Genomic DNA, 12022 nt, shown 5'->3' on the forward strand with positions numbered 1-12022 from the left:
GTAGCAACATGGACGGGACTGGAAGAGATTATGCTGAGTGAAATAAGTCAAGCAGAGAGAGTCAATTATCATATGGTTTCACTTATTTGTGGAGCATAACAAATAGCATGGAGGACAAGGGGCGTTAGAGAGGAGTAGGGAATTTGGGTAAATTGGAAGGGGAGGTGAACCATGAGAGACTATGGACTCTGAAAAACAATCTGAGGGGTTTGAAGTGGTGGGGGGGTGGGAGGTTGGGGTACCAGGTGGTGGGTATTATAGAGGGCACGGATTGCATGGAGCACTGGGTGTGGTGAAAAAATAATGAATACTGTTTTTCTGAAAATAAATAAATTGAAAAAAAAAAAAAAGAAGGGCCATCTGTACCCCAATTTTCATAGCAGCAATGGCCACAGTTGCCAAACTGTGGAAAGAACCAAGATGACCTTCAATGGATGAATGGATAAGGAAGATGTATACTCCATATACACTATGGAGTGTTATGCCTCCATCAGAAAGGATGAATACCCTGCTTAGTGAAATAAGTCAAGCAGAGAAAGACAACTGTCATATGATCTCCCTGATATGAGGAAGTGGAGATGCAACATGGGGGGTTAAGGGGATAGGAGAAGAATAAATGAAACACGATGGGATTGGGAGGGAGACAAACAATAAATGACTCTTAATCTCACAAAACAAACTGAGGGCTGCTGCGGGGAGGGGGATTACGAGAAGGGGGGTGGGGTTATGGACATTGGGGAGGGTATGTGCTATGGTGAGTGCTGTGAAGTGTGTAAACATGGCGATACACAGATTGTACCCCTGGGGATAAAAATATATGTTTATAAAAAATAAAAAAATTTTTAAAAATGATATATAGATATGTGAATGAATTATGTTACAAAACTAGGCATGATCTACCCCATTTTTACCAAATATATATAATAAAAATATTTATAAAACCTCTAGAAACAAAAAAAAAACAAAAAAAACCTCTAGAACATTATATATTAAAAAGTCAGGATATGGGGGGAGGGGGGTTGGGAGAAGGGGGGTAGGGTTGGACATTGGGGAGGGTATGTGCTTTTGGGTAAATTGGAAGGGGAGATGAACCATGAGAGACTATGGACTCTGAAAAACAATCTGAGGGGTTTGAAGTGGCGGGGGGGTGGGAGGTTGGGGTACCAGGTGGTGGGTATTATAGAGGGCACAGCTTGCATGGAGCACTGGGTGTGGTGAAAAAAATAATGAATACTGTTTTTCTGAAAATAAATAAATTGGAAAAAAAAAAGTCAGGATATGAAAAGGGAAGACTATGGACTATAAATGCAAAGTCAGGTGTTGGGCAAAACTATACATCAGATCATATTACTCCCCTGCTTAAAACTCTCTAATGGTTTCCCCTTTCCCTGAGAATACAACCTAAACTCCTTATAACCCATAAGACCTTGAATGATCTGACACTTTTCAAATCATCATATTTCCCCTTCTAGTACTCTAACCCTTTCCCTCAGTCATGGAGAAGTAGCATCCTAGCCCTTCTTTCTGTTCTCTGAACTTCCCAAATTCTTTTCTGCCTCATAGCCTTTGCACTTGAAAGCCTTGAAAGCCCCTTCATGCTTAGAAAGCCCCCTCTTTCCTCATCTTTACATGGATGGCTCCTTCTTGTCATACAGATCTCAGGCCAGATGCTTCTTTCTAGGAGACCCCTTCCCCACCATAGTAATTTATGATGTCTCCTATCCCCACAACCCCTTAATAACTCTCCAACTAATTGGGCTTTTTCATTGCCTTAGAGCTACCACTATTTGAAGTATCATTCATTAATTTAATTGTTTATTATTTGCCTTCTGGACAAAACTGTAAGCTCCACGAGGGAGGGAATTTTGCCTATTTTATTTAAATGCTGCTGGGTTCCCAAGACCTAGAACAAGTTTAACATTTAGCAAGGTCCCAACGAATATTTCTTGAAAATGAAAGATGAATTGCTTCATAGATAGCAGACAATTGGATCCTTACCATGGTGTTTTCCATCTCTGTTATGCAGACTGGCTACTCACAGATTCACGACCGCTGAAAAGCCCTGCCTGAGAGGAGTGAGGGGCGTACACAGCCCGCACACCCACCTTATGATGCTGGAATTCAGGCAGGAGCGATGCCCATAGAAATATTCCTGGTACAACTGAGAACTGGATCCTGCACGCATTCACCAGCTGATGGGCAATGCTCCTGAGAATTCAGCATCTTGCCCAGAGGTTTGCCGTGTTTCAGAGCCAGGCAACTGGAGGGCTATCAAAAATGTGTCAAGTGCCTTGAGCCCTTGGGATTACACAAGCAAATAAACATCACTCATCTTGGCTTTGCATTTGCGAGGCATCAATAAAGTCGATACCCATTCCATAAAGAGCATACGTCTATGTTTCCAGCTGCCAAGTCACATTGGCTGCCACAGACTGAGACCAACATGATGCTTATAAATATTAATTGGCAGAGGATCAGGAATTCCCCAACTTCATATCCATTAGACCTCCATCTGTCCAAAGAAGCCAGCAGTCTGCCCTCTCTTACCTCTTTGGCAAAAATTTAAAAAATGAGAAGCAACGGTGCCCAGCAAAGCTTAGAGGAAACTCGTGTTCTACCCACAATTAAAATTATAATCTGAGGTCAGGGGCTGGGGGTTTCTAGTTGATAAGAAGTACCTTGTCAAAACAGACAAGCACTTAGTTCCCTTCTCTCCAGTGAAGATTCTCAAAAACAGCCCCAGATCCTTCAAAACAACAGGCTTCAAAAAGGATAACGCGACCTTCTCTTTGAATAACAGAACTTATTAAATTATAAATATGTCAAAATGACTTATTTCTCATGGAACTGGTTTCTATCTTTTTTTGTTCATTACTTTCTTTTCATATTAACTGTGTCTTACAGAAGTGGTAGGTCCTTGATTAACCTCATTATATAAACATGACCTTATTTTTATTTAAAGATTGTAAAATGCTGTGGTGACTTCGGTAAGAAGAAAACTCATGAACTGCTCATGTAATGTCCTCTCATCCATAGTTGCTATCCCAATCCCACCTAGAATGATAAAAGCTCCCCATAAAATCCCACAAACCTGAGAAGGCCCTCTCCCAGTGGGTGGCTGCCTTCTTGTGAGGGGTGGACACAGTGATGAACAGAATGTGCGGGGAGTGGAGGTAGCCTGTATGGAGAGACGGGAGGGAAAGTCCAGCAAGGGCTGGAGCACATGACCTTCTAGATGTGCCTTGAGAAGGAAGAGACACAAGCAGATGAGTCAGAGGCAGTGACTGAGAAAGACCAAGGGGGTCGGCAGGGTGGGGGATGGGGGTGATCGGTGGAACCCTGAAGCTGAGCCTGCAGTCAGACTGTGGGCAGTGATGTCTGCAGCTGTCCCCATGCAAGATGGGCCACCGAGGCCTGTGCTGGGTGAGGCTACGGCGCGCAGTGGCAGGCCTGGAAGAAGAGGAGCCTGCGTGCTGGGAGGCTGGAAGTGAGGGAGGAAGGGGCTCCAAAGCCAAACTCAAAGTTATCAACAGCTTCTCCTTTGAGATGTCATCTCCGAGAAATCTGGGCACAGGAAGAAGTGTTGAGATCGAAGGAGCAGTGATGCTTCATCCAGAAAGACCAGGATGAAGATGCAGAATTGCTCTCCTGCCTCTCGTAGGGGATGTGTCCTCAGCTTCCACTCCCTCCATCTCTCGGAGGCCCCAGACTTAGTCATCAGATCTCACCACTCTTGCTCACATCCGCACGAAACCAGCTCCAAGTGCTAACAGCTCAAGTCTGGACCATTCAAAAGTCTCTTTGACTTTGCTTCAAACTATGCAGCCAGGATCATCATGTCCAAACAAAACCACCAGGAAAAGGTTCCAACAAAAGGTCACTGGTAATTGATTAAAACACCCCATCACAAGTACAGAGCATTCGCTAAGCCTTCCCTTATCACCCATGCCCCGTTCCTTCCTGAGTTCTCAAAAACAAGCAGAAAAGTCACCCTTTCGGTCTGCACGTGATCCAATATAGTAATTTGAAAAAGAAAGGAATAAATTATATTATTGCACTCTGGACAACTCTTCTGTGCATGAATGTAGTCATTCACTATGTGAAAGGATTTCTTTTGGGTCTTTCTAAACTGGTACATAGGCAACCCTTACCACTTTTGAAGCCGACACAGACTCTTGTGATGAATGAGCCCTGAAACACTTTGGAAAATTACAGAATATATAATGCACAGACTAGGAAGAAAGTAACTTTCCCTTTCATTTGTAATCAACCAAGATGACCAGCCAAAAGCTTGCCAAGTAAACATAACCCAAAAAGGAGATTTCTTTGTGCTAAAAATCCAGTTGGGGGAGGAAGGTGGCCTCAGGCACAGAAAGCCACATGCTGAGACCTGGTTGTAATCAGTTTCTGAGCCTCCTGTACAGCCAACAAAGCCTGGGGCTGCTTCACCCGGCAGAGGAAAGAGCTGCAGCCAGGCCTCAGGCACGGGAGTGGCTGTGGAGGACCTCAACGTGAAGACTGTCCCTGTGAGCCAGGCCTCAAGCATAGGAGTGGCGGTGGACAGCCTTAACGTGAAGACTGTCCTTGTGACAGCAGCGGCGCCAAGTCCAAAATCAGCAAGTAGGAGGCCCACCTGAAGGCTGCACAGCCAGACAAACAGGAGTTACTACCAAGGCCTGAATTGAAGACATAGCTTGACTCTGAGCTTCAGGCGTTTTTAATTACACGGATCATGCATCCTTAATGCAGAAAAGGGAGAGAGAAAAGGGAGAGAATAGTCATCAGAGAGAATAATAAAAATCATCTACACTGCTTTCATTTGGAGTAGGTCCTCTGGAGAAATGGTTTCTATATTATGTACATATGTAAATGCATCTTTTTTTTAATCAATTTTTTAAAGATTTTATTTATTTATTTGACAGAGAGATAGAGAGTACAAGTAGGCAGAGCAGCAGACAGAGGGAGAGAGGGAAGCAGGCTCCCTGCTGAGCAGGTAGCCCGATGAGGGACTCAATCCCAGGGCCCTGAGATCATGACCTGGGCTGAAGGCAGCCGCTCAACCAACTGAGCCACCCAGGCGCCCCTGTAAATATATCTTTCCATATATCCATCACAATGAATATCATAAAAAACAAACAAACAAACAAAAAACAAAACCAGAGAATAACAAGTGTTAGCAAGGATGCAGGAAAATTGGATCCCTTGTACATTGTTGGTGGAAATGTAAAATGCTGCAGCCGCCACTGGAAAACGATATGGTGGCTCTTTTTAATTTAAATTTCATTTTAATTTAAATTAAAATTTAATTAAATTTAATTTTAAATCAATTTTAATTTAAATCAAAATTAAATCAAATTTAGAGTTAAATTAAAATTAATTTTGATAAATTTAAATTTTAATTAAAATGAATTTTAATAAATTTAAATTTGATTGAAATTCATTTCAATTAATTTAGATTTTAATTAAAATTAATTTTAATTTAATTGTAATTTAAAATTTAAAATTGGATTATCATACAATCGACCAAGTCCACTACTGGGGGTATACCCAAAAGAAGCGAAAGCAGGGATTCAGACAGATATCCATACATTCACATTCATAACGGCAATATTCACAACAGCCAAAAGGTAGAAGCAATCCAAGTGTCCAGATGAATGAAGAAACAAAACGTGGTGTATATACACAATGGCTTACTATTCAGCCTTAAAAAGGAAGGAAGTTCTGACACATTTCAACATGGATGAACCTTGAAAACATGCTAAGTGAATGTTTTCCCCAGTCACAAAGGGACAAATATTATATGCTTCCATTTATGTGAGGTATCTGGAATAGTCAAATTCATAGAAACAGAAAGAACAGTGGTTCTGGACTGGATGGATGAAGAATGGGGAGTTACTGTTCAATGGGTATGGAGTTTCAGTTTGAAATGATAGAAAAAAAGTGCTGGAGATGCATGGTGGGGATCATTGCACAACAAGATGAATGTACTTAATGGTACAGAACTGTACTCTTGAAAACATTAAAATGGTAAATTGTACTGTATATATTTCACCGCACTTCAAAAAAAATCCCAAACTAGGGGCGCCTGGGTGGCTCAGTGGGTTAAAGCCTCTGCCTTCGGCTCAGGTCATGATCCCAGGGTGCTGGGATGGAGCCCCACATCGGGCTCTCTGCTCAGCAGCGAGCCTGCTTCCTCCCCTCTCTCTCTGCCTGCCTCTCTGCCTACTTGTGATCTCTGTCTGTAAAGTAAATAAATAAAATCTTTAAAAAACATCCCAAACTATAATCATTTTATATAATTTGTTCTTGTCATTTCATTTGATACCATGAATGTTAGTAAATGTATTCTGATATTCTAATAGCTGTAAAGCATTTGTACAAATGCACTATAATTGATGTCACCATCCTCTATCATTGCACAGATATTGTAGGATTCAATCATGTGACACATCGGGTCACACTATATTCCCAATGAACCTTCCTTTGGGATAGCTGTGGTCAATTCCAGACATGCTGAAAATCTTGCACTGCAGGCAGAGAACCTCCTACTTGCTCAAAAATATATATTAAGTACTAGTACCTTTAATATATTATAATTAATAACAAATATAATAAGTAATACTAATGTAAAATTAGCACCTAATTTATTTAGTACCTGTGTGCTTTCGAACATACTACAGAGGAAAAAACTTAGACATGTTGCTGAAGGAACATGACACCATGGGCAATATTCAAAGTATTTAACAAAAGACTATTAGCCACACAGATCAGTCAGAGGAGAGGCCAAATGAACACTGGGTGAGCCAGATCAGAGTATCTTGCCTGGCTATTAGCCCTCCTAACCCCAAAGAAACCATCTAGCACAATGTTAAACAGGAGTTCTAAAGTAGACGTTTCTGGAGAGCCCCTATATTGTATTGGTTGCCCGAAGGAAGAGGAGCATATTTGGGAAAAAAGAAACAAAACTCTAGACCCGGCAAAGTTCGGTATCCCTGTGGGACCCTGAAGTGGTTGGACCAGGGGCTCTGTTAGAGAAACTGGTCTAGAGCTCAGGAGAGAGACCTGGTGTCCAGACCTGCACTCAGTGTCCAGGCACGCCACTGGTCACAGAGATGTTGAAGAATAGGCCTTTCAGACTTCTGTGGGCGTCTCCTGTTAATGGCAGACTCAGATTCAGCGGGTCTAAGTGGGGCCTGAGATTCGAATTTCTGATAAACTCACAAGGGAGGCCTATGCTGGTCCACAGACCCCAATGTGAGGAGCCAGATGTCCTGATGGTGGGTGGGAGAGAAGAATGAGTAGGATTTGGAGGAATCCCAATCTTTCAGGGAGGGGTAGAAGAAGCAGAGGCTGCAAGGAAATTGAGAAAGGTAAAGATAAATCCAGACAAGCACAGGGTCAGAGCTCAAAAAACAAAACAAAACAAAACAAAAAACAGAACAAGAGTCTCTTACGGTTTGTCTCCCTCTTTGGTTTTGTCTGGTTTCATTTTTCCCTCCCTTCCCCTATGATCCTCTGTCTTATTTCTCAAATTCTTAGTACCAGTGAGATCATATGATAATTGTCTTTCTCGGACTGATTTATTTCACTTAGCATACTAGCCTCTAGTCCTACCCACCTCATTGCAAATGGCAAGATTTCATGTTTTTTGATGCCTGCGTAATATTCCATTGTATACATATCTCACACCTTCTTTATCCATTCATCTGTTGAGGAACATCTAGGCTCTTTCCATAGTTTGGCTATTGTGGACATTGCTGCTATAAGCATTGGGGTGCACGTGTCTCTTCTGATCACTACATTTGTATCAGGAAACAAACTGAAGGTTGCTGGAGAGGGTAGGGTAGGGGTGGGAGGGATAAGGTACCCTGATGATGGACATCGGGGAGGGTATGTGCTATGGTGAGTGCTGTGAATTGTGAAGACTGATGAATCACAGACCTGTACCCGTGAAAATATGTAATAACATATTACATGTAAATAAAAATATATATATATAAATAAAAGTATAAAATGCCCCCCCCTTAAAAAAGGGAACAATATTATTAACCGTACTGACAGATCAGGTAAGACTCTAAGAAGAGGCACTGAGCCTGTCCTAGTCCACTTGGGCTGTCCTAACAAAATACCACAGTCTGGGGTGCTTAAACAACATGCATTTATTTTACTGCAATTCTGAAAGCTGGAAGGGGGGATCAGAGTGCCAGCCAGGTGGGGCACTGGTGAGAGCTCTCTCCACGGCTTGCAGGGGCTTGCAGAGGGCATCTTCTGGCTGTGTGCTCACATGGCCTCTCCTCAGCTCTTCTCTCTCTCCCCCTTCTTCTAAGGACACTAATCCCATCACAGGGTTCACCCTCATGACCACCTCTAAACTTGAACTTCAAAGGCCCCACCTTCTAATAATGCACCACTGCTGGTTGGGGCTTCAGCGTATGAAGGGAAGACACAAACACTAGGCTCCTAGAGTGCCCACTGGACTTTGTATTGAGGTGGAAGTGTCCCAGAAATGTTTGGCTACAATTTCAGTGGGTGATGTGATCCTCCGAGGGCATACAGTGTCAGTAGGAACACCCATGTCTTCTTTAAGACGTGTGCCCATCAGGACTCACAGGTCCCTCCAGGGGAAAATGCCCCAGGTTGGGAATGCTGAGACCCTGGCTGGGCAGATCGCTGCCTCCCAGCTCAACACAGATACCCCCTCCCCCGTCAATGTGCAAGACAAGCAGGAGCTCTGGGCACATACATCCACGCAGCTCCCGAGTCAGGAATCCTGGCCACAAACACTCACATTGGTAATACTCCTTCAGTTGCTAAAGACAGCCCCCCGGGCACTGAAGCCTGAACAGAAGAGAGGACTAGATAGATCCCTGCCGGTGGCCAGCATTACTCTTTTCAAAACTATCAATTTGGCCTCACTTTGCAAGACCAGAAGTTCTATTTGGGAAAATGAGATAAGTGCAGTCACAGATGGTTCCTATCCCCATTTTCCCACAAGAAGCTCAAAGAAAAGGCACATGGCTTCCTCAGTTCAAGCTCCCAGGCTTGTTATTCTAGTGACCTCATCAGAGTCATACCGCAGGGCAGAAAACCAGGCCCGTAAGAGCACGGCCCTGTGGGGGCTGGGGCTTTGGGGTGGGGGGAGCCCCCGAGGCAAGGAACCCGCCTGCTGGGGCGCTCGACCCCGCCCAAGTCATTATCAATTAGTCATCACCACCAGCACAGGACAGATGGAATTGTTTGCAACGCTCTATTTTCCATTCAACAACAAAACTGGAAGGAAATAAACCAGGGGCTGCCTTGTAGAGCCAGTAATATTTTATGATTAAGGTTATTTGGCAAATTAAGGCAACAAAACCAGCAGAATGCCAAAAAGAAGCTACCTCAACTTCTATTGTAATTATAGTCAACACACTCACCCGGAAACACTGGCTATGAGAAAAAGGCCTCAAAATGAACAAATCTGGAATCCATGCAATTTATTACAGGAACCACTGCGTCTGACTCCTCTACTTTTGCTCTGCCCATCATTCTAACGGGCTTAGTCATTTGTTTTCCAAGGCAGTGACAAATGAGACTGTAAACACTAGGAGGGCAGGGATTTTTGTTGGTTTTGTCAGCTGATACTTCCTTGGCAGTAAGAACAGAATCAGAGTATCTGTCCAATGGTGACATGATGTTCTCTGCAACTGGGCGAGAGCCCTGTCCCTCCGTATTAAATCACAGCTCGGCTACTTCATGCTTGAGCTCCCAAAGAGGGCGGATTTTACAACCCCTGGCTTAAGTGCCACCACCGATCATTTAGTTGTAGATGGATACTGTAAATAACTGATAAGATTTCTTGTAGGAATCTATGTATTCTCTCTGTGATCTTGTTTCCACGAGTTATGGGCTTAGCACCCTATTTCACCTGACAAGGTGAATGCCTACCTTGTTTCCTATTCGATTATAAATTCCTTCAAACTTGTTATCAGGGCAAATTGGTTGAATCAAACCAAAAAGGGAAATGTTAGCTCAGTGCCTAGTCTTGGGAGGTTCTCCAAGCTGAGCTCCACCTGGACAGGAAGACAGGGAGTAACTGTTTTAAATTCCCTCAAGTTGCTCAGCAAATCACAGCAATTAAGCGACTCTGTCCCATTTGAATTGTAACATTTCTTTTGGGTTAGCATTCTGCCCAAGTTACAAGAGTTTTGTAGACAACCTGACATTTCCAATAAGGGTCAAGGATCCACTGAATCCATGATAGGCAAACGGTTCTTGCCAAGGACTAATTCAAGACAAGTTCAAACGTTTAAGAGCCATTTTTTAGAAATTCAAAATGAAACCCTATTGGCAGAAGGAGGGAGATTAAAAATACACAATGTAACCCTGATTTACTCACATGTAGAATTTAAGAAACAAAACAAAGAAGAACAAAGGGAGAGAGGCAAATCAAGAAACAGACCCATAACTTTAGGGAACACCTTGACAGTCACCAGATGGCAGGGGGGTGGCGGCATGCGGGGTTAGGTGATGGGGCTTCAGGAGCGCACTCTGGGTATGGAAGCATTGAATCACTATACTATACAGCGGAAACTAACAGAACACTGTATGTTAACTGCACTGGCACAGTACATTCAAAAATAATGTAAACCTGAGATGTGAGAGAAAGTGGGGGAAGCAGTATGCTCTTTTGTTCCCTTCTGTAAAGTCTGATTATTCTAGAGGTAATTTTGAACATTCAAATCTGGAAAAAGAAGCAAATAAAGAAGGTGCCATTCTAATGCATAAAGATCTGGGTAGAAATGCAGGCTTTCCCCCTAACTGGCCCTGTAATCTGGTAGGAGCGGCCTCCTGGGTCTTCAGTTCCTACCTGCCCTCCCCAAACAACTCAGTTGCTGCCACGGCATTCTCCCCCCACCCTGGCTCCCCAGGCCTGGTCACACTGTGTGTTCTGTTGATGGTCACCTCCAGGGTCCTACACTTTTGCTTTTTCCGCTTATCCCACTTGACACACTTTCGTTTAAAATTAGCTCAGGAAATGTACAGAGGACAAAATACAAATATAGTTTGTATCATATATGGTTGCAACTATGAGTTTTACAAAATTCATTTAAGGGCCATCTGTACCCCAATGTTTATAGCAGCAATGGCCACAGTCGCCAAACTATGGAAAGAACCAAGATGCCCTTCAACGGATGAATGGATAAGGAAGATGTGGTCCATATACACTATGGAGTATTATGCCTCCATCAGAAAGGATGAATACCCAACTTTTGTAGCAACATGGACGGGACTGGAAGAGATTATGCTGAGTGAAATAAGTCAAGCAGAGAGAGTCAATTATCATATGGTTTCACTTATTTGTGGAGTATAACAAATAGCATGGAGGACAAGGGGCGTTAGAGAGGAGTAGGGAATTTGGGTAAATTGGAAGGGGAGGTGAACCATGAGAGACTATGGACTCTGAAAAACAATCTGAGGGGTTTGAAGTGGTGGGGGGGGGTGGGAGGTTGGGGTACCAGGTGGTGGGTATTATAGAGGGCACGGCTTGCATGGAGCACTGGGTGTGGTGAAAAAATAATGAATACTGTTTTTCTGAAAATAAATAAATTGAAAAAAAATTCATTTAAGATTACTGATGGTTCCTTCTTCTGACTTTGTATTGCTCACATAGCTTCCCTCATCAATATATCTGGTGGGCTTGGCAGAGTTGGGGAGAAGTATCGTTTAGAAACTCTTGGGACAATTACTTGGGAAGTCAAGTCACATGAATGCACGTCTCCGTAGTCCCACCACAACGCCGAAACAGATACTCCGTATCACTCTGCATCAGCAGAAAATCCAGCATACTGCATTTCACGTTCTCGCCATCAACGACTTGCATTTTGTCTCAGAGTAGAGCAGAAGTCCCAGCAGGAGGGCCAGAACTACGAATAAAAAGCAGATGTGTATCAAAGATAGACCTTCGGGGAGTCTATTTGCATGCAGACCGAGAAGCCTCAAGGGCAGTAACTCACACTAAGGAAAAGATGAATCAGGATGG

At 43.2% G+C, this 12022-nt stretch overlaps 1 protein-coding gene across 1 annotated transcript in view; it reads right to left on the bottom strand.

Annotated features, from left to right (window-relative positions):
* SLC16A12 (solute carrier family 16 member 12) overlaps positions 1-11756 on the bottom strand; it is a 63780-nt gene extending 52024 nt beyond the window's left edge. The window contains exon 1 of the mRNA XM_044240073.1: positions 11730-11756. The gene's annotated coding sequence lies outside the window, so the exon portion shown is untranslated. The remainder of the gene's footprint in view (positions 1-11729) is intronic.
* Positions 11757-12022: the final 266 nt, after the last annotated feature.

This window comes from Neovison vison, chromosome 2, assembly GCF_020171115.1.
Source record: "Neovison vison isolate M4711 chromosome 2, ASM_NN_V1, whole genome shotgun sequence".
Taxonomy (NCBI): domain Eukaryota; kingdom Metazoa; phylum Chordata; class Mammalia; order Carnivora; family Mustelidae; genus Neogale; species Neogale vison.